General features: G+C 38.5%; 1 long non-coding RNA gene across 2 annotated transcripts; it reads left to right on the top strand.

Moving 5' to 3' along the window:
* Positions 1–2234: 2234 nt before the first annotated feature.
* LOC131275509 (uncharacterized) lies at positions 2235–27355 on the top strand. 2 transcript variants are annotated; one of them, XR_009182977.2, is made up of 5 exons: positions 2235–2432; positions 24537–24666; positions 24846–25540; positions 25624–25733; positions 26385–27355. It is a non-coding gene; the product is annotated as an uncharacterized lncRNA (long non-coding RNA). The 2 variants fall into 2 exon arrangements; XR_009182978.2 differs by lacking the exon at positions 24537–24666.
* Positions 27356–27713: the final 358 nt, after the last annotated feature.

The following is a 27713-nucleotide window of genomic DNA, read 5'->3' as shown; positions in this document are numbered from 1 at the left end:
ACTAAGGGAAAAAAAAGCTTTGAGTGGAAAATGTCTGGTTATTTTTAAAGCTTTTTATTATAAAAAATTTCAAACATATATGAAAATAGACCTAATAATATTATTAAATTGTAATAATAGTTTTAAATGTACCCATAACCAAGCTTCAACAATTACTAAGACCCTGCCAATCTTGTTTCATTTAGACCTTCACCCGCTTTCCCACCTCCTATAAAGCAAATCCCTGACCACGTATCATTTTGTCTGCCTATATATTAGTGTATATCTCTACAACATATACCTTTTTATTGAGTATTAGATATAATATATTAAAAATTTCAAAGATAATTTGAAGCCTAAGATGAATTCCTCCACAGAGGACTTAGGTTTGCTTTTGGAAAAACATTGAAACAGGAAAAGTGCTTTCCTATGATTACAGGGTTGGGATTTAAACTGAGACCCTCTGACTGCAAGCTTAATCCTTTTTCTATCTTTTGAGATTGTTTAACATAAGGAAGAACACAAGCCAGCATTTTTTATTGGTCTATTATCTATCGTAGCCACTGTACAATGTGCTGTACACATTTTACCCACCACATGGCCTTTTTGAAATAAGGCAAATATGTAAGCAATTAAATAAAGTACATCCTCATCCTAACCATGTGGTGCAGGTAGTGTTAGCTGTATTCTATAAATGAGGAAATCGCAGAGAAGTTAGAAAACTTGCCTGTGGTTAAAGTGCCTGTACATGGTAAGGTTTGATCTTAAAGCCTACCATATCCATTATTCTTTCCAATATTATTTTCTAAATAAATAAAAACCTGTAAAAATACATTTCTTTTCCATCTGCAGTGCATTAAATAGTTTGATGTGTATCTACGCATTAGTAGCCTCAGAATCTAACCAGCATTTTAAAAAAACTCTTTCTATGGAAAAATGTATTTGTATTCTAATATCCACCAACTGTCTTAGCAATGGAATTTTGAGTACAAATCCCTGTGAATTGAAGTGCCATTAGAGAGGAGACTAGGGACCACAGCAGGGATCCCCGGCATTGCTATTTACTTAATGTGATGGACTCGACCCGGCCTTGTCGAGATTAACTTGCACTGTGCTAAGCTGGTGTTTAGTTGTACATAATATTTAATTTTTACAAAATCATTTTTCTGAGTTTTTTTTTTTGCTTAGAGAACTGTCCAATTTCCCTGAAATAAGATCTCCCCAAGAAAATACTTGAGGGGTTTATCGTGTTACAATACTTTGAGCCAAGGGCTATGTTTTGCCTGATAATTTCCAAAGCATGGTTTGTGAGTAACCATTCATTTGTGTCACATCTCAGAAAAGTTATGAAGGTGGCTCTGGAAATCAAAGTGCTTTGTGTTTGAATCTCAGCTATGCCACTTGCTAGTTGTGTGATTTGGGGTCAGTTATTCAACCTATTCTTCAGTTTCCTCTTCTGAAAAGGGGGGATGGCAATAAGAATACTCACCTCCGAGTTTTTGTGAAGATTAAATAAAACAATACATAACAATACATAGAAAGATTTAATGTGTGCATTACATGATTGCTTGGGAAGCTATATGGAGGTTCAAGGAAAATTCTATGTATAATAGAACTTATCCACTTCCTAATGTATACCCTTCTAGATATAGTGATGTCCAATCCTTCAGACCCTTTCTTTCTTGGTCCAGGAAAAATTGGCCATTCGTACCTACATCCACAAATCATTTCTGCAACAATACCCTTGACTGGATCTGCTTACATTTCTCACACGTATTCCCTGATAGAGGTTTTATTCTTTTAACAACTTCATTAAGGTATAATTTTCATATCACAAATTTTACACATTTTAAGTGTCTAATTCAATGGTTTTTAATAAATGTATTGAATTGTGAAACCATCATCATAATACATTTTTAGAAAATTTTTATCACCCTAAAATGATCACTTTTGCCTATTTACAATTACTGCTGCTCTTGCTGTGTTGTCCCAGACAAACACTGATGAGCATTCTGTCTCTATGGATTACCTATTCTGAACATTTAATATAAATGGAATCATACAATATGTGACCCTTTGTGTCTGACTTTTTTTCCCTTAATTTTATGTTTTCAAGTTTCATCCATGTTGGAACATGCACAGATTTTTCATTCTTTTTCATGCCTGAATAATATACTCCTGTATGAATATACCACAATTTGTTTATATGCTGAGAACCAGCTCAACAATAGGTTTGCCTGAGGGAAAGGTGACTCAGAACTTACAGAAATAAAGGACAGTGAGAAACAGGAGAGAGGAACCAAGGAAGGAGCCAGAGGGCTCACAGCTTTGGGAACTGAGAGCCTCAACCCTAGTTTCCGCATCATATTTACTAGAAACTCCAAAGCAGCTTTTCCTCATCAGCACGGCAATGTTTACAATAACTGGGGACAAGTGCAACAAATAGGGAACAGGTAAGTCAGTTTCCCACAACATTTATATATTTATTTGTTGAGGGACATTTGGGTTGTTTCCACTTTTTATCTGTTAGGAATACTGCTGTCATAATTAATCATGTACAGTCATTGAATAGGCATTTATTTTCATTTCTGTTGGGTGAACACCTAGGAACAGAATTGCTGGGCCATATGATAACTTTATGTTTAACTTCTGTAAGAAACTGCCAAACTGTTTTCTGAAGTTACTGTGTCATTTTACATTCTCTCCAGCAATGCATGAATGTTCCCCTGTCTACAGATCCTCACCAGTATTTGATATTGTCTTTTTTATTATAACCATTCTAGTAGGTGTGAAAATTTATATTTCCCTAATAACTAATGATGTTGAGCATCATTTCATGTGCTCATTTGCCATTTGTGCATCTTCTTTGGTGAAATGTGTATCTGGTCATTTATCCATTCTTTTTTCATTGGGTTATTTGTCATTTTTTAAATAGGTTGTAAGAGTTTTTCATATACTGGTTCTTTATCAAATGTGTGAAATACAAAGAGTTTCTTCCAGCCTGTAGTTTATCTTGTTATTTTCTTAAAGATATCTTCTGAAGGGCAAAAGTCAAACTTTAATTTATAAAGTCCATTTTATCATTACTTTCTTTTATGGAAATTGCCTTTGGCATCATATCTAAGAAATCTTTGCATAACCCAGTTTCTCAAAGATTGCTCCTGTGTTTCTTCCTAAACATTATATTGTTTTAGCTTTTATATTGAGATCTCTGGTCCATTTTTTAAAAATGATATAATTCATATACCATAAAATTTGCCATTTTAAAGTACAAAATTCAGTGGTTTTTAAGTATATTCACAAGATTTTAGAACATCGCCACTATCTAATTCCAGAATATTTTCATCGCTCCAAAAGAAACCACAAACCCATTAGCAGTCACTCCCAATTCCCCAACTCCTTAACCTCTGGCAACTACTCATCTACTTACTGTCTCTATAAATGTGCCTATTTCAGACATTTCATACAAATGGAATCATACAATATGTAGTAGTTCATGTCTGACTTTTTTTAGTTAGCATAATATATTCAAGGTTTATCCATATTGTAGCCTGTAGCAGTACTTCATTCCCTTTGATGGTAAATAAAAATCCATTGAAAGGATATACTGTATTTTGTTTATGCATTCATCAGTTGATGGATGTTTGAACTGTTTCTTCTTTTTGGTTTTTATGAATAATGAAGCTCTGAACATTCATTTACGAGTTTTGGTGTTAACATATATTTTCAATTCTCTTGTATATATACCTAACAGTGGGATTTCTGGATCATATGGTAATTCTATTTTTAACTTTTTGAGGAACTGCTAAACTGTTTTCCAAAGTAGCTGTATTGTCTTACATACCCAACAGCAATGTATACGCATTCAAATTTCTCCACAACCTCCCTCAGCACTTATTATTTGATTATAGCCATCCTCATGTGAAGTAGTATCTCATTGTGGTTTTGATCTGCATTTCCCTAATGACTAATGATGTTCAACATTTTTTATGGGTTTATTGGCAATTTGTCCATCTTGTTTGGAGAAATGTATATTCAAATACTTTGCCCATTTTAAAATTATTTTATTTCTCTTTTTTCTTGTTGTTGAGTTGTAAGAGCTCTTTATATATTCTTGATACTAGACCCTTATCGAATATATGATTTGAAAATATTTTCTCTCATTCTGTGAATTGTCTTATCACTTTCTTATATTGACCTTTCAAACACAAAGGTTTTAACTGTGATGAAGTCTAGTGTATCTAAATGTTTAGGTATAATATATAAGAAACCATTGCCTAATCCAAGGACATAAAAATTTATAGCTATGCTTTCTTCTAGAAGTTTCAAAATTTTAGCAATACCATTCAGGTCTTTGAACCATTTTGAGTTAAATTTTATGTATGGTATGAGGCAGAGATCCAATTTCATTCTTTCCATATTTTGTTGTCCCAGCACCATTTGTTGAAAACACTATTCTTTCTCCACTGAATTGTGTTGGCACCCTTGGCAAAAATCAATTGGTCATAAATATATGGGTTTATTTCTGGATCTAATCCATTTAGAATCTTTTTTTTTTTTTTTTTTTGCATGATGGGACATGAGTCTAAGTTCATCTTTTTGCACATGAATATCCAAATAGTCTAGTATCATTTATTGAAAGGCTATCCCTTTACCATTGAATTGCCTTGGAACCTTTGTCAAAAATCAATTGTTCATAAATATAAGGGTTTATTCTTGAACTCTCAATTCTTTTCCATTGACATGTCTACTCTTGTGAGTTGGTCATTTTTAAAAAAAATTTTGGCAGTTAGCATGCATGGAGAAGGGGCATGTTCTGCTTATATAAGTAACTGTCATATTTTTCTTCTAAATAAAAAGACTATCAGGCATAGTTTTTAAAAAATTTAAGTAAGGCACAAGTTAAACTAAAATAAGTAACTTAAAGCACAGGTTAAACTAAAAGATAGAAAGGAAGAGCCCTGGAAAGGATAAGAACTGAATTTGAATTTTGACAAGCAGAATATAAGATCCATGGAAATTCCTAGCTGATAGCTTTCCATTTTTGCTAAATGAAGTAAATTGATGAGAAACATGTTAAAAAATTACAGAGGCAAAGGCAAGCGTGAGGGTAGGGGACTGTATCAGTACTGATACTAGATTGTGTCACTGCCTACGTTCCTGAAGTTGGTTTTCCTGCCACAAAACACATCATTATCATTCCCTAGGCATGGGCTAAACTGAGGAGCAGGGAAAACGAAGGAATTGCTGACAAAATTCTCCACGTAGTTAATGGTAGCCAGTATCCCGGGTAGGAGTATTCAGGGAACATTACTATTCTTGATGCAATGCACGCGTTGTACTCGGGAAGGAATGCAGAGAAAAACCAGGAGAGCCCAAGTAGGATTTGCATATACTGGCTTAGGTGACCGGCAGTAGAGGTCTCTATACCTGCATCAGGCATTAGGCTACACCTGAGGTCAGCCTTAAAGAATTCTGCCTAAGGGACATGGGAGGCTTATAAAAAACCAGACTGAAGGAAATGCAGCAGGAATAATGTCCATCTACTCAGAGATCTGTTCTGATGTAGGAAACATTGGCACAAACAGCTATAGCTCAGATGGAGAACGAGAGACTCATTCATTCCGGTCCTGCCTACCTTTCTTGTCACTTTCTTTGATAATGTGATACAATGGATAAACAAAATAGAAAAAGTCATGGAGAATTGAAATGGAATGTGTTAGTTTAGTAACAAAATGCAATGAGTAAGCAAGAGTCTGTTCCATAAGAATACTGAAGGACCAGATAATGGCCTTTGCTCAGGTACAGAGCAGAAAAGGTCTCAGTAGCCATGTAACTGCTTAATAACCTTGGACTTTAAAACAATGACACTACCAGAGGCAGAAGAGTAGAATGCTTCAGAAATGTACACCAGGACCAGACACCCTGGGTGTGAATCCCAGAGCTAACATCGACCAACTCAGGGAAAATACCTAATATGGTAACTACTTCATTGAATTCTAGTAAAGATTAAATGGGTCATTATGGCATTTAGGAATACCTAGAACTTAAGTGCTTTGTAAGTGCTTGCTATTATAACACCTCAATTTCGTTTATCAAACTTTCTTTTCAATTCCAACTTAATAAAAGTAAAAATATCAGCACCTCTCACTTTCATAGTAAAGCCAGTATGTAAAGTAATGACAATATTATTTGACGGTAAGTAGTAAAAAATCAAATTTTATGTTGAATGGACTATTAAAAGTGCTAAATTCATAGTGTTCTTGATCTGTAGTAAAATCAGCACTTCTGAAAAGAGGAGTAAAATGAAAGGGAAAACTCTTCTAAAGATTAGTCTATAACTATGGAGTTAATAAACACGTATTATTCTTCACAGCTCTTTGTTTTAGTCCTAACTTTATATATAGCTTAGTTTTCCTATTCTGCATAATGATTTTCTCTCTTTTTGTCCGTTAGAAATCTATAGGCTTCTGTACTTAAAAATGCTTCCTGAAGGTAATTTTAGCCTTCTTTCTTTTCTCCTTCATCCCTCACCAGCCCTCCATTTTTTCCATAAAATCAATTTCAATTCACCACTCTTCTCAACCTGGCTGCTGTAGTTTCTCTAGTCATCCTGTCAGAGCTTTATGGTTTGCTCGTACCTATGGTATGTAATGCTACACTGCTCATTGTGGTTGCCAAGCAATGGCATGTCATTAATCCCCAAGGGAATTCCTAAGTTCCCAAACACACTCATTCAAGAAGGTCATCCTCAAGACATCTGTCTTCCTTTCTGCCTTGCCACTGATAAGCAACAGCTGTTGGACCATACTTAGCTTGCATCATACCTTGTCTACCGCAATCTTTCCACCCCATGAAATCCCATGCTTCCTACAGGGTAATGTCATTGTTTTGAGATGCCAACCTGGCAGGTGTCTGTCCACAGATGGGACAATTCCACCTAAGGAGTGCTGGGTAGAGTTCCTGGGAATGCCATCACCAAGACAGACTATGCACCACCAGTACACAACCACTGAACTCTTTGTAATCCTGAGTACCCATAAGAATTCATAGCTGTCCTTCCAACAGCCTCCATTGTCTGGACCCAAGGAAATAAATCTCAGAAGAATTGCTTGACATGCAGGGTCCACCACAAGCTCCATTCTTATCAATCACTGTCTCAGGCGAACATATTTATTAATTTATTAGTCCCCTTTCCACACTTTGCCTCATGTCTACTTTGCTTATAGTTTGCTCGCCTGTGTAGTAGCCCTTCCCCAATTGCTTCCCACTTACCTCAGTCTAGTCATTCTTCAAAATCAAGCTCAAGTTTCACCACCTTCCATGGAATCTGCCCCCAACTGACCCAGCCCTAGTAGATTTATCCCCTTCCTAAGGTCCTCTATTTATTTTAAAAAAGGATTTGTTTATTTATTTCTCTCCCCTACCCCCCCACCCCAGTTGTCTGTTCTCTGTGTCTGTTTGCTGCATCTTCTTTGTCCGCTTCTGTTGTTGCGAGTAGCACTGTAATCTGTGTTTCTTTTTGTTGAGTCATCTTGTTGTGTCAGCTCTCCGTGTGTGTGGCACCTTTCCTGGGCAGGCTGCACTTTCTTTCGCACTGGGCGGCTCTCCTTATGGGGTGCACTCCTTGCGCGTGGGGCTCCCCTATGCGGGGGACACCCCTCCCTGCGTGGCAGGGCACTCGTTGCGCGCATCAGCACTGCGCATGGGCCAGCTGCACACGGGTCGAGGAGGCCCAAGGTTTGAACCGCGGACCTCCCATGTGGTAGACGGACGCCCTAACCACTGGGCCAAGTCCGCTGCCTCCTAAGGTCCTTTAGAACTTTCTTTTCCCACCACTGACCTGACCATTATCACATTTCTTCTATAGAATTTCAATATTTTAGAGTTGGAAGGAGCCTTATCTCTTTGCTCTTTCATTCAAATGATTAATGGAGACTAAGAGAATCTGAATGACTTGTATAAGGGTCAAACCTCCCTTTCTCTGGAGCCAAGAGGATCTGAAGCTCTGTTCTCCAGGGCTGGAGTCTTGGCACTGAAGAATATGGCACTAGTCTGTGGCTTCAAAGTGCAGAGAAAAGGGAGTCAAAGTCTAAGACCTGGATGAATGAAGGCTCAAAAAAACCAAGGGAAAAGTCAAAGACCAACAATCAGACTCTAAAGAAAATATCACATTTGGGTGGCAAGTTCAAGGAACACTCACTGTGCCAATATCCAGGTTTATCAGAAACCTTTTTAGAATAACTTAAAAACGAATGCTTTGGAAAGAAGTTATTAAGAAATGTATACCACTAAGGCAAACGACATAGCTGATATTAAATATTTATAAATATATATATACGCACATACACATGCACATGCCCACATAAACACATACACGGATATTCATCCTGTACGTCATTGTGAGGTTCTTGAGGGACAAATCTTAGTATCTGGAGCACCTAGTTGTAGGTGTTTATGGTAGGCACACAATAAAATGATGGTGAGTGTCAGGTGTTTCTTAGGAAAATTTCCTAAATAGATATGCAAGTTTTAAAGTAACAAGATGTATAGAAGAGGACTTTAATGAATTGCTTTTGGGACCTCCTTTTCAACTCTGAGGGATCTAACTGTTGCCACATTCCCACCCTACGGTTGCTATTTAAATGCCACACTCAAGCACAAGTACAGGCAAAACCCTCTTATTCCATGGTGATATCCCAAGTCTTGCTGATTTTCCAGAGGGCCGTCAGCCTGGGGGCATTGGAACAGCCCTGCGTGGTGTCTGTGGCCTTTGGAAGCTCACCTAGTGGTCTTCTGAGAGAACTGACACTGTCTGCCTTCTGGGAGAAGCTCACATTCGATTTAACCTGACTAGTACAGACAAGCTATCTGTAGTTTTTAAAATTTAAAGGCCATTTGCCATTATCCTACCAGAAGTTTTCAGAGAGAACAATGGCTGCAGCTTTCAGGTCAGGCCTGTCTGAAGTCATTGTTATCACCTCACTCCAAGAACCCTCATCCTTTCCTCGACCTCCCCACAGTTGACACCTGCTGGTGCTTCTGAGCATTCGCTCTAGACCCAGGTAGGGTCCATCCAGGTAGCATTCTCAACTTTGACTCATTTATTCTCCAGCTAGACTTAGTCTCCTCCCAGGCTAAATATCCACTGGAAAAAAAAATGACAAAGCTGTCTACTACTCAGCAAGAGATTGCAAGGAACTGAAGCCAGATGAACGTTGGGACCAAGGGAAAAGTGGAATTTTAGCATTCACACCTCTTGTAGAAAATATGTGTAAGGAGAAATTCCTGTTCTGAAACACCAAAGGGTGGAAATGGATAGTTAGGGAAATTTGATAGGCATGAGAAAGCACTTGCATGGCCCCTCTGACCTCTGATGTTCTGGTCTCCCTCCGACCCCAGGAAGTGGGGTGACTGCAGCCAATGGTGCTTATCCGTGGTGACTGGGGTAGAGGGAGCATGGCTAATGGAGGTCCTTTGTGAAACCTCTCAAGCCTCATTTTAGTCATTAATTTAATCCTTCTTCCCCACCAAACCTTTTACCAGAGCTGCTAACCAGCCTGGCTGGTTGTGGTGCCAACTGAGCCGGCAATGGCTGTGAAGGCACTAGAGGTTCCACCCAAGGCCCAAGAAACACAACATATTAATGAAAAGAAAGATCGAAAGATTTCAGAGAGTAAAGCGATTCCCAGCTTTCTGGGGAATTTTAGATAACTGAAAGAAGAGGGAACTGCCAGCCAGAAGTGTATCAGCTCATGTCAGGTTTTAAGCACATGTACTAATTCCGGCCTTTATGCATTCTGGTGAGCACCCAACTGCTTATGAGCAGAAGCACTCTTTCCCTACTCTTTGAATATAATTGGTGCCAATGAAGAGGAGTGGAAGTATTCATGTACTCAAGTTAAAGTCAGGGAGAAAAGCTGCACACAATAAGCAAGGTCTGAGCTAAGACCTCTGGGGAAATGGCACCCTACAGTGTATCTTTGGATTTGGTGTTTGCCAGGTGTTGTGCAGATACCTCTAGAGCGTGAGCCAGCTGTTGGCATCAATATATGAAACTGCTCAAAAACAAATCAAGAAGTCCTTTGCACATGCGTTAGATTTACAGCGTCCTTAGTGATGATCATAGAGCCATATTCTCAGATACTATCAGCCCTACATACCTTCTGCTAACCTCCTTCATTGTAGGTACTTTTCACAAGCAAAGATGAGTTTACTGTTTGAAGGGGGTGGAAACGTGCTTGCATGCCTCACAGCTCCTTCTTCCCAAGTTTGTAGAAAAGCTGACTTTGCAGGGGACCAAATGATGTCATAGTAGTCATGCCATCATTTTTCCACTGCTGAAAAACACCTCCTCAACCTGCAAAAATAAAATCGCTGCCGCTCTCCATATATTTTTCTATTATGTCTTGGAAAGAGTCCACTATCCAAACTGCGACTGGCTATCACCTTATCTGGTAGTTGAAAAATGATGCAGTGATTCAGTGGGTATCATTCTTCCTCACATAAGAGACTGAGGTTTAAGGAGAAAGAAGATTGATGGGAAAACATCAAAGAAATGCACTTCTTACCTGTGTTTCCCAAAGAATAATGACACTTTTAAGTAAAATGCTGCAAATAATGATATTTAAATTTCCTTTCAGTGTTGATCACAATTTTTAAATTTCCAGAAAGAGTTCTCCAAAATATAAAATGGTTCCAACATGTTTACATCATCAATCTTTTCCATCTTACGTAACTATACGAGCACAGGAATTCATATCTTTTTCTTGTTTTATTTGCTGCCCAGCATGCCATGCCAGACATGAATTGATAATCATTTTAATAGCATTGGCAATGATCCTGAGTTGCATTTTGTTGATGCTAAATATTCTTTATGGTTATGATGAATGTATCTATAGTAGCATTGCTTCTCCTGTCCTTTTAAATCAAGTTCCGTTTATTATAGTATAATAAAAGAGAGGGAGATTAAAAGGCAGGCTTTCTTAGCATCCATGTTCTTTCCTAGATAAATTAGCAGGAGGTGAGCTAAGTCCAAGGACAGCTAATATCATAATTAGGTGCAGGTTGACTATGTCACTTTGGGAAAATTGGCTATATGTGGCAAACTTAGATTTGGCAAGCTTAAGAAAAATATTGGGTCAGAATCTCCAAGTACTAACAAATAGAAACCTTCCATTGTTCACTATGCAAAAAAGGGTGGGTAAAAGAACTTTGAAATTCCAAACCACCAGTATTCTCCATATGAAAACTGGGTTAACCAGAATCGACTATGAATATTTAGACAGCCTGTGGTCACTGGTTAAAAGCTCATAACCAAACTGCCAGGATTTTACCAAGGTCACAACAAATTTTCAAGGTTGGTTTCTTCTGAAAATATATAAAAACATTTTACTTAGACATTTTAGCTCATTGGTTCAATCAAGAACAAGTAAAAATTTCTGCTTCCACAGCAAAACAAATCCAGATTTAAACCAGTTTATAGGCCTTTTCATGGGATAATCTGGGGAGAAATGATTCAGTGTTTCTTTGTTTTTTTGTGTGTTTGTTATTTATTTCTTTACTGGAATGTCCTAAATGACTCTATCTGTCCTTGAATGCAGTTCTTTGTTATAGTGTACCTGTTACCATCCTCCTGGCAGGGCAAAGCTCTTAGGAAATCATCCACTTTCTCCTTTACAACCTCAGGTATAAAAGTGAGACAATTCAATTGAAGGTGCATTAAAAAATAAGAAAGAATAATTTCATTTCCAGAGGAAAATAACAGAAAACAAATCAATCATGTCTTCAGATGCAGCCGATTGCTTTGCTATTTGGGGTTGGTGCTAACAAAAGTGTGATCAAATGGCTGTGTAATATCACAGGAAAAGCAAGGGTTTTATTAAATTTCATGCTTCCTCTAGCCTGTGAAAAGAGTTAGAAAAGATCCAAATCTGTTAAATGAAGTTATGAAGCAATCCTCTGAGAGTCTGATAAATGTTTGAAAATGTGTGGGCAAATGAAGCTTGGGATTGAGCCACTGGGTACCTCGTTCCCTGTCCTGGAACAAAGTCTTTGTGCAAAGTATATAGCTATCTCCCTTCCTATTCTGCTTAGAAAATAAGGCATATCGGAGGCCTGCAAAAGTGCTCTTGATTTCCATTATTCTTGGATGAAATCAGAGCTCCCATCTCATCGGCAGAATCTCCCACCACAATACCTGATCAACAGAGGCCATATGCCAGATATCTTTTCAAGGGTGCAGATGAACGCCTCACTAATTGATTTCTTAGTGAAAGGGACCAGAGTCATTTCCACATGTCAGAGTATATTGGTCAGTTTTTAATTAAAAAAATAAGGGATTTGTTTTAGAATTTCAACCTTATGCAATTGTGAGAGCTAATTTAACAAGTTAGGTATGACTATTACTTCTGCATCTGGTGCTAGACCTGAAGCTGGTAAGGTTGAAAATTGGAAAGGAAAGATGAACACTGAAGTGGAGAAAGTAAGACCAAATTGGAACCTACAAGGATGAGCTGGAACCCACAATGGTTTCTGTGGTCACTACAATAAGGGCCCCCCAAAGATATCCACATACCAGTCCCTAGGCCCTGTGCATATGTTATAGTATATGGCGAAGGGAATTAAGGGTGCTAATCAGCTAATCTTAAAATAGGGATCTGCAATGGAAGGAAGGCAGGAGAGAGACTTGACCCTTTGAAAATAGAAGAAGGAGATCATAAACCAGGGAATATAGGTAGCTTCTAGAAGATGGGAAAAGCCCTCACTGGTAGCCAGCTAGGAAATGGTATGTCAGTATTACAACAGCAAAGAACTGAATTATGCCAACAACCTGAATGAGCAAGGAAATGGATTCTCTGCAAAAGCCTGCAGAAAGGAATACAACCCTGTCAACACCTTGATTTTAGCTAAGTAATACCTGTGTCAGAATTATGACCTGCAGAACTGTAAGATAATACATTTGAGTTATTTTAAGCCACTTGCTTAATGCTAATTTGTTATAACACCAGTAGGAAAGTATCCATCTTTCACTCCTTCCAAGCTTCTAACATTGATATGAGTGTAGCCTGTGGGAAAAGGTGGCATTCTTTGTCATGGGACCTGGCCCATAAATTTGAAAACCTGAAAGAGAAGATGCAATGAGAGCTGGAGGAGCTGTGTATCAGTCTGCTGTTGCTCATGCCAGCAAAATGAACCAGATCAGCAACAATCTGAGGGATCTACAATAGTACCTGGTGATCTATACCAATATCATGCCATATCAATAAATTTGGCCCAATTCCATGTTATATTCTGTTCTCCCGGGCATAACAGCATTAGAATTTATTTGCACATATATTCCCCAGGTTTCTGCCAATATAAACTGTCCAATTCTTTTGAGATATAAGTTATTTCTTCCTGGGTCAAAATTAGTAATGTCTTCCCTGGATTCTCTCTCTAGACATAAGTCTATGGGCAATAGGGAAAAGTGGATGAATCTTGAGGAGACCATGAATTCCCTTGCCTAAGGAATATCCCAAGTGAGGTCATTACAGGGTTTTCAAACAAAGGGAATGATATTATCCTCAGACATTGGAAGCAAGCTAATTCCACTGATGAAAGGTTCAGAATGAATCAAGGGTCCCAAATTCTCAGCTTCATCTATGTCTTACCAAATAGCCTTATTCCATGTGTCAGGGTCTTACCCCATACTATCAATGCCTTAACTTTTGCATCTGTTATTTGGCAAAGTTGTGAATTCAACTGACATTGTAATTCTGCAACCCTGACAATGAAAAGTTGGGTTTAAGTTTTCAGCAATACAAGAGCTATAAGAAATAAGAGATCTTTTAGGGCTGTCAGAGAAACTGTTTTGTTGTTTGTTTAAATTTTGAACTTAAAAAAAATTCTCTGCACTCAAAAGGTTCAATTCTGTGCCACAGATCTTATAGCCATCATTACTACCACAATGGTCAAGTAAAGTAGGCACTTTTATCCCTAAGAATACTTCAGTAGTACTTAATCAAACTACAGTTTGATTAATTTAATTAACTGATGTCACTACATGCCATGAATGAATAGCATTCAATTTCATATTGGCAAGTGGCTTAGCATTTCGCTCAAGTCCAAACACAGCCAAACCTTTTCCCAGATCCCATTTTTGAGGATCTGTTGCCAGAGAACACTTCTGAGACTAATTACTCTATCAGCCAGGATCCAGTCAGGAGACAGAAACCACATCAATTATTTGAACAAAGAGAATTTCTCATAAAGAATTTGTACCTAGGTATAAGGATATTAAATGGGGTTATTGAACAGGTAAAAAGAAAATTCCAAAGTAATTAAAAGGCAAAAGGAGTACTACACTAAAGTAACATGGAAATAACATCTAAAAGAAGCAGCTGATATCCTCAGAGTTGAAGGATGAATCTGGTTCTGCAAATGTTGGAAAAACTACAAATTAGATTCACCTCTTCTATGGAAAGGAACTGTTCCTGATGTGAACATCACTGCTAGAGTGCTGCTCACAGAAATCAAAAGCATACAGGTGACACACAGGAAATAAACAGAAATGGGCAAGTTCCCTCTTTATCTTCCAGTCTTGCCATCTTCCTCTAACTCCTTTTGTTGCCAGAGTCTAACAAAGAGCCAGCTGTCAAAGCAAAACTGGTTTATAAAATCCAGTTCCGGTCTCACAAAGCAAGAAGAGTATAGTAGAATGGGTTTAGAGCTGAAAATAAAATTACTTCAAAACTGGTACATTTGATAATACGTAAATTTGTAAATTTTCAATAAGCCATTTTAGCACCAATAAGCTAAAATGAATGTTTAATGAATAATTAAATTCTAGATATCTATTTCTTGAAAGAGTTGATGGCAAATATGTAAATTGCACAAAAGATTTTCGAGTTTGTGGGGTCTGTAGTGATATCATTGATAAAATGAAAATTGGAATGAATATACTGAAGACCTCAGTATCTACTTTAAAGTTATCAATTTTTTAAGGAAACTGTGCCCAAATATATTGATTTAACAGGTACAGATGCAGCACTCTAAAGCAAGACTTTTCATTTAAATCAAATAGCTTTTCTTCTAAACTAATTTCATTAATTTTGGATCTGAATGTTTACTGTGCACCCATGAAAAGCGAAGGGATAACTTTAATATGCTGGTTTTATTGGCAGAGAAAGATATTTGTAAACAGGTACAGGATGGTATTTTGTAAAAGTTTAATTAGGTGTTTCACATAGAAAATCAGTGAAGTCTATGATTTCTTTCATTAAATTCATGGAACAAAGTAAAGCTTTTGGAATATCAATCTGTTGATGAATCTATTGTACATTCATTTAAAAAGTTCAATGCTGAATATACAATTATTTGTTTTTGCTGTATTAATATGGGTACAAATTTAGCAGAGTATAGATAAAATAATAGCCTTACTAAATTAAGAAATTTATGGAGAAATATATCCTTAGAATTTGGCTGTGTTATATCAATGTTATAACTGCATCCAACAAACGGCTATAGTCTACTATTTGAATCAGAAATGGTAGGTGTCAAAATTTATAAATATTGGAGTAAAGTACCTATACTACGCCAATTTTATAATGAAAAATGCTGAATAAAAAAATATACTTTAGTAAGGCCATATTTGCTTTCTGTCCTTTCTGTGCATCTTCAATCAGAATTTAGAACTGTTTCTGCCTTTAAGGGAACTACTTGTAAATCAAAAAGTGCCCTACAATGGCATCAAACTTTTTCTTAAGCAACTCTGCATTTTATAAAATTTGTTGGAAATCTTTTATCAAAATATTCAATGATTTGGGAGCCAGAAAACCTCAATTTTCATGGTAATTAAAAACAAAGACAAATTTATCCCTACAAAAGCAATGGAGAAGCTGAACAAATTAAATGATGAACACTCAAAGTGCATACGAAATTTAATTTTAAAATTCTGTAAAAGCCTTTGAAATGTAGAAACAAAATCTTTTCATCAAACTCCCTTTTGTAGTTGAATAGTATTATAATATGTACTGGAATGGAAGGAAATAGAAAAGAACTATGATTTTGCAGCATCTATTTGGCATAACATTAAAAAGACTTATGAATAGAGAATTTATTTTATGAATTTTGCCTTATAAATAATTGTAAAAAAAAAAAGAAATTCTAAATTGAGGCAAAAATATTGCACATCTGAAAATATTTGAGCTGACACATTTGCACATTACATAAAAATTAGAATTGAGAATATCCTCCATTTAGTAGAATTTCCTCTTAGCTTGCTAACTACTCCAGTACCTATAAATACAGTATTTTCTCAATTTAAAAGGTTATGGTCTACAGAGAAGAGTAAATTTCTATTATTTCAAATGTAATCGGTATAAAATGTAACTTTGAAGAAGACTGCAGGCAATTATGAAAAATTAAAAGGAATAATACTATACCGAACTAGTAATATGTTCTACAGAAAAATACTAGCAAATCAGTACTAAAGAAAGATATGGCTTATGTTATTTTTTAATGTTCATATAATCAATAAAAATAATTTTTATTTTTTGGTTTTATCTATATGGATATATGCCATTTTTTGGAAACGATTTTTGCAAAAATTATTTTAAAAGTCAACTGATATATATTTGAAAAGTTAACCAATATAATAAATTAGTAGACTGATTAATGAATAAATATTTCAAATCATATCACTGTAATTAATTTTAATGTCCCTCTTCATTCTCAAAAGTGTTTGGCCTGAACAATAAATTTTCTGATCACCACATTTAGGAATATTATTAGCATGGAGTAAGGGCATCTGACGCATTGCCATTGGATTCCAGATGCTCATTTCCTGCGTGCCTTTGCTTGTCAACAACAGTATTAAAATACATAGGCCATTCTTCATCCTCTGTCCTGTCTGTGGAAGATATCTACCTTCTCACCTTCTTTTGGTTATTCCGTGTCCTGTTGAGGGTATAGTCCCTCCTTCCCACCTTGCTACAGGGTGTGGAGTTCTGTGGGGCAGCCTTCAGGCGTTTTGCCAGGATTGTTCATGTCGCCATTGCTAATCAACCTGTCAGATGTTGGCTTCTCTATGAGTCTTCAGTCCTCCTTGAGAAGCTAGCCAAATGGCCTTTTCTGATCTGGGTTACCAGACACACACCCCCTCCCCCAATAACTTGAGGTCTTTATTGTTCCACCTAACTCCTGATAATTGCCTGAGGGGATGGGCTCTGGGCTGCTTTTCAGAGACACACCACCATTTAAAGTCTAGTCACATCCGCTCTTATTTTCCCTTCCCAAAAAGTTGACTTTATCTCTTCTTGGTAAAGAACTAATTCTTAAATCATACCATGTTTTTATGTGGACATACTTTAAATTTTTGGTTCTCATATTTTTAAAAGTGTTTTTGGAATCTTCTACCAAATAGTTTCACTCTTATAATCAAATGCTGTTGTTGCTACCACAAGTTTAAAAACAACAATGAAAATTCAAATAACTTCTTTCTTTGCTGAATCTACCTTTGTCCTAGATAATGAAAGCTAATGGTTGCATAGGTGGAGAGCAGCACGACAAATAAATGCCCATAGACAGTTATTACCTCACACGGGAGGTCTGTGGTTCAAACCCCGGGCCTCCTTGACCCGTGTGGAGCTGGCCCATGCGCAGTGCTGATGCGCGCAAGGAGTGCCCTGCCACGCAGGTGTGTCCCCCGCATAGGGAAGCCCTGTGGGAAGAGCCGCCCAGCGTGAAGGAAGGTGCAGCCTGCCCAGGAGTGGCACCGCACACACGGAGAGCTGATGCAACAAGAAGACGCAACAAAAAGAAACACAGATTCCCAATGCCGCTGACAAGGATAGAAGAGGTCACAGAAGAACACACAGCGAACGGACACAGAGAGCAGACAACTGGGCCGGGGGGGGGAGGGGGGGGTGGGGCGGAATAAATAAAAAATTAAAAAAGTCCTGCCAAAAATGTTGGCATGTTAAGACTTAAAATATCCTTTTGATTATTCATCAAGGCTATCCCTTTTGTTTTTCAAAGACATCCTGTGTAAAGTGAGGCCCAGGGAGATTAAAAGATTTTCTTTCCAGACTACATGAGGTAGAACCACACAGCAATGAACATCACCTCCATCAAGGACAGCCTGCTCTCCACTGCTTTACACTGTGCATTTCTCCATATAGTTCAGTTTCTCTAAACTTCTGTTAACACTGGAAGAATTTGACACAGGACTTCAGGTGTGGTCTGGATCTGGGAGAATGTGGTAGTCTTCTGACATCTGGGCATTACACTTCACTTAGTGCAGCCTACACTCACATGGTGGTGTTTGCCAGAACCACATACCTTTATGTGGACGAGGCTGTTGCATGGGGTCTCCCTTTCGGAATCATGTGACTGATTTGTGAAATTGCATCCAAACACCAAGACATCAGAGTGTCAGGGAATAAAGTTGCTTTAATAATTCATATCACTAACAGCATGGGAAATGATTTATGCTGTAAAAATGAAACCCATTCCAATTAGCATATTATCTAAATCATAATTGCATATTATGTTTTTCACACAGAGTTGAACCAAATTTCTTTCCAAAAGTTTTCAGTTTTAAGTGGAACTTTTTAGATAAAGGTCCTTCCTGAGCCATACCCCTTGCAGCTCTGTGATCCCAGTATTTAAACCTGTGCTATGCGATACCTCCATATCTGAGTACAATTATGTGAACCATGTCAAAACCCTACATGGTTCGAAAACCTGTCTTGTGATAAGGCCAGTGCTACTACTGTAGAGCAAGGGATAGAGGGTTTGTGGGGGCGCGAATTTGTTCCTACATGACACTTAATTTTTCCATTTGATTTGTAATCTAAAGCAGATGTACAAAAGGGAATATGATTATGTGTTATCAAATCAGTTTCTCCCTATTTTTGGCCCATAGTGGTAATAAAAAGTAATAATCTTCTGATTTAAGAAATGTAGAACCCAGAAAACAGCTAAATATTTACAGTTTTGTTATCTAATAGGAAAGTTGTCTTATTTATTCCAGATTTGTCATGTAGCTTTGTCTACTCTCAGTATTTTTAATTGAAACCCTTAAAGAGTTTGAAGTGTACTTAATTAAATCTCTTTTATTAGTCCAAAGAAAATTCTTCTATTTTAACAAAACTTTTAACCTATACAGAAAAAAATAAATCTGTTAAGCTCATTATTACAATTTTAGGATCTGAATATAGCTATTTAAAAAACACATGGATATACAAATGAGAAATAATAGAAAATCGAATGCAAATGTAAAGTAATTTATATAATTATTTCCTGCAAAGCTTCATCTCTTGAAATATGGTATTTATAAGGGTGGCTTGCTTTAAAAAACAACAATACACACTGTATATAAACCAGAAAGCATGCATAGCTGCTCTGTTTAGAAAATAGCAAAGTACCATGTAAAAACCTCTCTTTAGTCAGCCCACCCACCAACAAGGAGGAAGAAGTTAAAATGAAACAAAAGAGGGTAGGATACATGGAGCTGTTAGCATTGTGTCAAACCTATACTCAGCATATATTTTAAATTTGGGATTTTATTTTCTAAACACGGCTCACCAAATAGGATCTTTGAGTAATTACTCAATTAATTTATTTAGTAGACACCTAATTTGAAAATTCATTCCAATATAATTCTCCTTGTTTGGTTTTGGTTTTTAAAGTAGTTGTGTTTTTCCCTGACATAATGAGGAAAACTAGATAGAGAAACAGTAACACTAACCACCCTTTACTTTACTGCATTTTCTAATTTTTACATTTGGTTTTCATTTGACCCTAACAGCAACCTTCTGTGAAAGAGCAGTCATGTGAGGAAACTTGGGCCCCCAAAATTTAAATGATGAGAACAAGTCTACATAGCTTATCAGTGACAGAGCCTGGATAATTATCTAGATTTTCGGATTCTTAGGTCCCTGGTTTTTTTAAAGATGATATCTGTTATGTAGTAAGTTTTTGTTATTGCTGCCTTGAAATTGTATGTATTAAATAAAATGACAGTAAAAAGCTTACCCATTGTCTTGGAGAAATTGAGTTGCAATAACCCCTAAACTCTTTGAAGTCTACAGTTTCACATTTCCATCTCCCTGCCATATAACACGTGGGTATCCTCAAACTGAAAGCATGTACATTAATTGTCTTCCTCATGGAAACCTGTTACCCCCCTACTCCTGGGTGGGGCTGGAAGTTTGCCCTTACCCAGCAGAACCTCAAGCACAGGGCATGGTGCAGCCCATGGTGGAAGAGCCACGTGCAGCAAAATTTATTGCCCCAGTCAGTACAGCTCTGCTAATCTCCCTGACCAGCCTTAGCAGGGATCCAATTTCCCATCTGTTCTGCCTTACCCATGTGATGTCTGACTTGTTATAGTTTGAATTGTGTCCTCCCAAAGAAATGTTATAGTCCAAAGCCCCATGTGTAACCTTATTTGGAAATAGGGTTGTTACACATAGAATTAGGCAAGGTAAAATGAGGTCATGCTCAGTGGTTGAAAGAGTAAGTCTAAGATCATGTCTATTACTAGAAGGAAAGCTAAAAATTGTAACATGGAGCTGTACAACATAGAGAAACCTCACGTAAAATACAAATATGGGTGATATTGCATATATAAGACTGTTTTGTACAAAATATAGATACAAATAAACTAGAGAGATAGAAACAGAATAGGAGCTATGTACGGCAGGGGAAGCATAGAGAGACTGAGAGGTGATGAAGTTTTTTTAGTTTTTTGTTTCTTACTATTATTATTGGAATAATGAAAATGCTCTAAAAATGATGGAAATGATGAATGCTCAACTATGTGATTAAACCGAATACCATTGATTGTACGCTTTTGATGGATTGTACACTTTACTAATATGTATCTATAAAATTGATTTGTTAAAAAAAAGGACAAGGGATAATTTAAAAAAAGGCCATATTGGAGTAAGGTGGGCCCTTAATCTTTGGTGTCCTTAAAAGAAGGGGAGAAGAGACACAGACAGACAGAGAGGGATGGAGGCCCCGTGATGACTGAGGCAGAGACTCAGCTATGCCGCAAGCCAAGCAGCACCAAGGCTTGCCAGCCACCTCCAGAGAGGCATGGGATGGGTTCTTCCCTGGAGGCTTCTAGACACACTTCTGACACCTTGATTTCAGACTTCAGGCCTCCAGAACTATGCCACAATGAATTTCTGTTCTTTTAAGCCACAGTTTGTGGACTTCATTATAGCAGCCCTAGGAAATGAGGTGACCACTCCCTTGAGTTTAAATGTTAACCATCTGTGCTTCTGTTTCCAGAGAAACAGAACTGATAGGACATACTATATATATATGTATATAAATATTAAGAGATTTATTATAGGAATTGGCATATGCGACCATGGTGATTGCAAATCTGAATACTCTAAGACAGGTTGCAAGATGGAAACTCAAAGAAGGTGCCCTTGAATTCTCTAGGCAAAGGTGGTTGGCTGAAAGAGAGGTAGATATTCATCTTTCTGACTGATGAAATCATCAGTTCTTCCTTTAAGGCCTCCATTTGGTTGAATGAGGAGACTCCTTTCATTGCCAAAGCCAATCTCTTTTGTTAATTGTAGACATAATAAGCCATAGATGCAATCAACTGACCAGTGATCAAAATCCATCTACAAAATGCTCTCACAGAATGATAGGGCCAGTGCTTTCTTGACCAAACAACTGGCCATTGTAACCTAGCCAAGTGGACACATGAAATCAACCATCACAGCTTCTTTTTCCCTTGTAGACTCCTACACGTACTCTACTCTTGGTTGAACTTTTCCTGGTAGCAAAAGACTGTTGTTGTTTTTTCAACAACGAAGTTTGCTTTGGCCTAGATCCAAGACCATTCCCTTCAGAACACTACATGACTCGGGGTGTACCTTTGGTTTGGCCCCTGACAGCCGGCTATAACAAGATTCAGTTTCTTTCCTTTGCTGGCTACATCCAATGCTGTTCAGTTTGGTTTTTCCATCTCAGAGGGTCTACTGCAATCATTCCCTCTTGTCATCTCATATTTCAAACCTCCTTTTCCTTTGCCCAGACTCTAAGTACAACTGTCTTTCCACTTCATAGTTGGTAGAAAAGAATGGAGGCATGGGTGATTAGCAAAAATAACCTAATCTCATTTATAGTTAATTATGCACATATTCTGAGTTCAGAGGAAAATAAAAATCATGTCTGACCCTTTCTACTGGGTCTCTTTTTGGTCCTTATAGAGTCTATCTCTCATACAGAGATACCATCTAGTCTACCTCTGGTTTGGTATCTCTAACTAATTTTTTCCCCATCCTTGTCACTCTAAACTTCCACCTTCATCCCATTCATTTCCCACCGTTACTTTGTTGGGAAAGACCAGAAGCCAGACATCCACTTTGATCCTTGTGCCAAAGGTGACAAACTTTTCTGTCCTCAATTCTTAGGCTTTTCTGAATGAAGCTCCTATATAAACTCCCTTGCTAATGTTAATTACCATTTATTGCATTACATTTTAATGCATGATTATGCTAAAATAGTGTATATCTTCAGCCCAAATCTTCCTTTTGAACCACATGTTCATATATCCTAATGCCTCCTCAATATCTCCTCCTGAAAGTTATATCATTCAAGGTTGAACTAAGAAAACAGAACCTGTAGAAGCTATGTATTAAGAGATTTATGCACAGAATTGGCGTGAACAATTGTGGTGGCTAGCTAGGCAAGTCTGAAATCCTTAGTGCAGGCTAGCAGGAAGGGTGGACTGGAATTCTGAGTTTGGGCTAAAGCTGCTATCTACAGGCAGAATTTTTTCTTCAGGGAAGCCTCACTTCTGCTTGATATCATTCCAACTGATCAGATCAGGTCCATCCAGATTATCTAGGATAATCTCCCTTACTTAGAGTCTATTGATTGTGGACTTCAATCACATCTACAAAATCTCTCCACTGCAATACCTAGATGAGTATTTGATTGACTGTCTGGGGACTGTAGCCTAGCCAAGTTGACACATCAGAAACATCAGAAGACCATTACATGCATCTAATAGACATATTTCAAATGTAACATTTCTGAAACTGAATACCTGCTCTCTTTCTTCAACCCCCCACCTAAACTTCTGCTTGCAATAGAAGCACCATCCTTTCAGTTATTCAGAACAAAAACATGAAATTTCACTCTCTTCTTCTCATACTCATGTGGTAGGGAATAGTGGACAGCAAATATGTCCCCATCCTAATCCCCAGAACCTTCTATGGCAAAAGGGACATTGCAGGTATGATTCAACTAAGAATCTTAAAACAGGGAGGTTATCCTGGATTATCCAGATGGGTTCCATGTAATAGCAATGGTCCTTATAAAGGGGAGTCAGTCAGAGGAGAAGTGAGGTGATGATGGAGTGATGTACTTTGCAGGATGTGGCCCAGGAATACAGGTGGCTTGTAGAAGCTGAAAAAGCACAGAAATGCGTTATCCCTTCAGGAGAAAAAAAACTCTGTTGATACCTTGACTTTTGCCCAGTAACACTCATTTCCAGACTTCCGTACCCAGAAACATACTATGATAAGTCTGTGCTGTTTTAAGCCACTAGGTGTGTTATTTGTTACAGCAGCAATAGGGAAATAATGCACCCTGTTTCCAGTCTGAGGTGACATGTTGACATGTTGACCTGTTGACTCTATCTTCAATATTCCAGAGGGAAGCCACTTTTCACTACCTCCTTTGCTATCAAATGGTCCTAGCCTTGGTCCTAGCCCTGGGTGATTTCAATAGTCTTCCAACCAGTCTTTTTCTTCCACCCGTCCATGCTAGTCAGCCACTGCTATCGCCTTATGGGAACTTTGTGAGAATTAGAAAAAGGTGCCCCTTCCTCTAGGCAGACACGATCCCAGTACACGGAACACAGGCATAGCAGAATGCAAGCTGAATATCCTCTTGCAGAATACAGCCAGCACAACCATGCACAGCAGCTCTGTCTACAGACATTTCAGTGTGGTCTGAATAAGCCCTTCAAAATGAAAGTCAGGTCATGTTACTGCTCTGCTCAAAACTCTCCATTGTCTTCCATTTTCCTCTCTCCTCCATGGGGCTACAAGCCCTATGTCATCTGGCCTTGTTACCTCTCAGACTGCATCTCTTACTCTTCTCCCCAGTACTTGCTCTTTCAGCCACCCTGGCCTTCCTGCTGTTCCTCAAACACCCCAGGCACACTTTAACCTCAAGGTCTTTGCTTTGCTATTCCTTTAGGCTGCAGATATTTGTCTGTGAAATTCAAATGGCTGACTCTTTCACCTCCTTCAAGTCTTTGGCCAAATGTCCCTTTCTCAGCAAGGCCAACTCTGACTATCCTATTAAAATTTGGAACCCATACCCATATCCCTTTATTTTTCTCTACAGCACTTATTACCCTCTAACATTCTTTATATAATTTAACTAACTATTCTATTTATTATAGGCTCCAAGAGGGTATGGGTTTTTGCCTGGTTTGTTCACTCCTGTGTCTTCAAATAATACCTGATACCTAGTAGATAGGCAATAAATATTTGCATGCACAAATAACATACTTTTTTCGACCTCAGTTTTGGGCTCTCCCAGAAGCAGACCCTAAGCCAACGATCCAGACACAAGTAGTTTATTTGGAAGGTGATCCCAGAAATCACTGCTAGGGGAGTGGAGAAGTGAAAGAGAGAAGGAAGGCAGCCAAAGAAGGTAAGTTTTCCGCCAAGTTACCAGTGTGGTTAAGTGGAGTCTAATCCCACTGGGGAACACTGGGAACCAGTGAAGAAAACATGCCTCAGCATTATCCCACCCAGGGAGCTGGGGTTTTTATCTACTAGTTCCCGGGAGGGACATTCATTCTCTGACACTTCCCTCTTGCTTACACACAGAGCAGAGCACATGCCATCTTTCAAAGCCCTCAGTAGAAGAGTCACATTGGCCACAGTGGAAGTCAAGCCTATTGGTGTGGAAGCGATAAGACCCGAAGGGCCCTGAGAAGGGCATCGTATCATCTGCTATGCTTCCCCACCAGGTGTGTGGAAGAAGAAGAATGATCCTGGACACAGAAGTAAAGTTACTGATATGACAACTTTATAATCTTTTAATGATGCTGTCTATCATTCATGTTTTTTGTTTTTTATTTCTCCCCCCTCCCTCCATTTTTTCCTCTCTGGGTCCATTTGCTGTGTGTCCTTCTGTGTCTGCTTGTCATATCTTTGAGTAGCACCAGGAATTGATCACAGGACCTTCCAAAGTGGGAGAAAGGCGATCATTCTCTTGCGCCACCTCAGTTCCCTGACCTGCTGAGTCTCTTATTCTCTCTCCTCTGTGTCACTTTTTGTTGTGTCATCTTGCTGCACCAGCTCTCCACGTGGGCCAGCACTCCTGTGAGGGGTAGCACTCCGCATGGACCAGCACTCCATGTGGGCCAGCTCACCACACGGGCCAGGTTGCCTTCACCAGGAGGCCCTGGGCATCAAACCCTGGAGCTCCTATATGGTAGACAGGAGCCCAATTGCTTGAGCCACATCCACTTCCCTCATTCATGTTTTAAGATCCATCTTATCTGTCTTCGCCGGCTGAGGTGAGCAGATGGGGGTGTGGGGGAGGGAGGTAAGGGCACCTGGTGGCCATTCTGTGAGACTCAAGGGAAAGTTTTCTCCACAGGATGTGAAGGAATAGGCAAAGCCCGGAATCCAATAGAAGAGATGGAATGACATTACCTGGGAACTCCCCTGAATTGCTGTTCTGGTGGTTTACAGACAGCATCCTGATTGGTGGGTACCACTGTCATAGATACTATTAAATAGTTTCAAGAGGAACCTTTAGAAGGGACCTACTCACTAAGCCAGAGCAGTAATCACAAAGGGTCACCAAGACAATGGGGAAGGCCTGAGGCAGACATTGGGATCTGGAATGTAATAAGAGGTCTGAAGGAGGTGGGGAAATGAGAGCAGGAAGTCATGGAAAGGCTGAGTGAGTGGGTGGTCTGGGAAAATGTCTAAGTTAAGAACTGTTCTCTTTGGATACTTTAATATCTTCCTCCAAAGATGAATCAGATTGTTTAAGGACTTTGGAAAGGGTAGATAAGTCAGATACCTTATCTAGTTAAGACTGTCTTGTCGGGAAGTCTTTTTGACTCAATCCACCAGTGTCAAGTAAGTTCAGGATCTACAAAGAGAAAACTTCTGTAGAGACTCTAATGAGGCAGATTGCACCTACCTTGGGTCAAGAAAGGGTCCTGGTCCCTTCATTGTTAGGAGTTGACAGTGCTTCACGGATCACATTGTTCTTTTGTCTGACCACCAAGAAGTATCTGTGTGCCTGGAAAAGAGAGGGTCAGAATCCCCTCCTCCCCGCCAAATTCTTCCAGAATGTCTTTAGGCCTGAGGCTATGTTTCCTCTAAGCCTGCCCTCATTTTTCTTAGGTGCCTGAGGAGGGAAAGTATGTGCTAATTTGGATGACTGATAATGATGACAGTTAATGCTGTGGCAACTGAACATAGAAAAAATGAAGAGAAAAAGATGCAAGTTAGAGTAATGAAAACCAGATCTTTGGAGTCCCCAGTGAGACTTCTCCTAGAACGACTGGAGGAAGAGTTGAACTGATGCTTGAGGAAGCCCAAGGCAGAAATAATGAAGTCCAGGACAAAAGACTGTCATAAGTCATTCCTTATTACTCCAGATAAGTTGAAAGTTTCCAATGGTATAGAACTTCACTTTGAATTCTCATCAAAGTGGGAAAACCACTGTCTCAGGATTAGTGTTCCAAAGGTAGCCTGATCAGTGTAGCTGCACAACCATGACCATGTCTAAAGTTGAAAGATGACTTTAGCAGCTGTTCTCACAAAATGGTTTCAACACTATGAGGTTATAATACCAGAAATCTAGGGCTAAAACAACTGAATATATATTCTCTTTAGAATAAAAGGAAATGATTACAAGCCTGGTAATAAATGCGGTAGCTTACTAGAAAGGCAGGTTTAAAGAATACGGAAACGCATGTTAGAGGTTAAATTGAAAACAGGTGCTGGCCTGTTTCGTGGAGTCATAGAATGTTAGAACTGGAGGAGACCCAGAGGTAACCCATCCAGTTCCCACATTGGGAGTATCAGAAAACCCAGGTCAAAAGAAGTGAAGTGACTTTCTCAATGCCACACACAGTTAGTGAGTGATTTATCTCCTAATTCAAAATTTAGTCTTTTCAGACACGTTAATACCTCTGGCACAAAAGCTTTGCTTCTATAATCCATGCTGTGTAGCAGTGCTCCAAAATGTATTCATCAAATACAATGAATGTACCACACTAATGAAAGAAGTTGTTGATGTGGGAGGAGTGGGGGGTATGGGGAGTGGGGTATATGGGAACCTCCTGTATTTTTTAATGTAACAATTTGTGTGATCCATGTATCTTTTAAAAAAGATAATAAATTTAAAAAAGAAAAAAAAGCTTTGCTTCCTTTTATGAGAACTATTATAAACTTGAATTTTGAACAATCACATCTGCTTGGTTATCTGTCTTCTACCACATTCTCTAAAGCCTTATGTTTGAACTGTATTTTCATCCATGCGATCATATATTCCCATGAGCCTAGGTAGTTCACAACCTTGGTGCCCTCCTTGACCCTTTTGTTCATTTGACTCTTTCCTTCCCTCCCCATCATCAACATACCTTATAAGCCCTCAACATCTCACTCTCTTCCACTATACCAGCCATCTTTTACCTATACTTTTTGCTTTTCCCATCTTTCTTCCCT

The sequence above is a fragment of the Dasypus novemcinctus genome, chromosome 1, assembly GCF_030445035.2.
Source record: "Dasypus novemcinctus isolate mDasNov1 chromosome 1, mDasNov1.1.hap2, whole genome shotgun sequence".
In the NCBI taxonomy this organism is placed as follows: Eukaryota; Metazoa; Chordata; class Mammalia; order Cingulata; family Dasypodidae; genus Dasypus; species Dasypus novemcinctus.
This window is presented reverse-complemented; position numbering and strand designations above follow the sequence as displayed.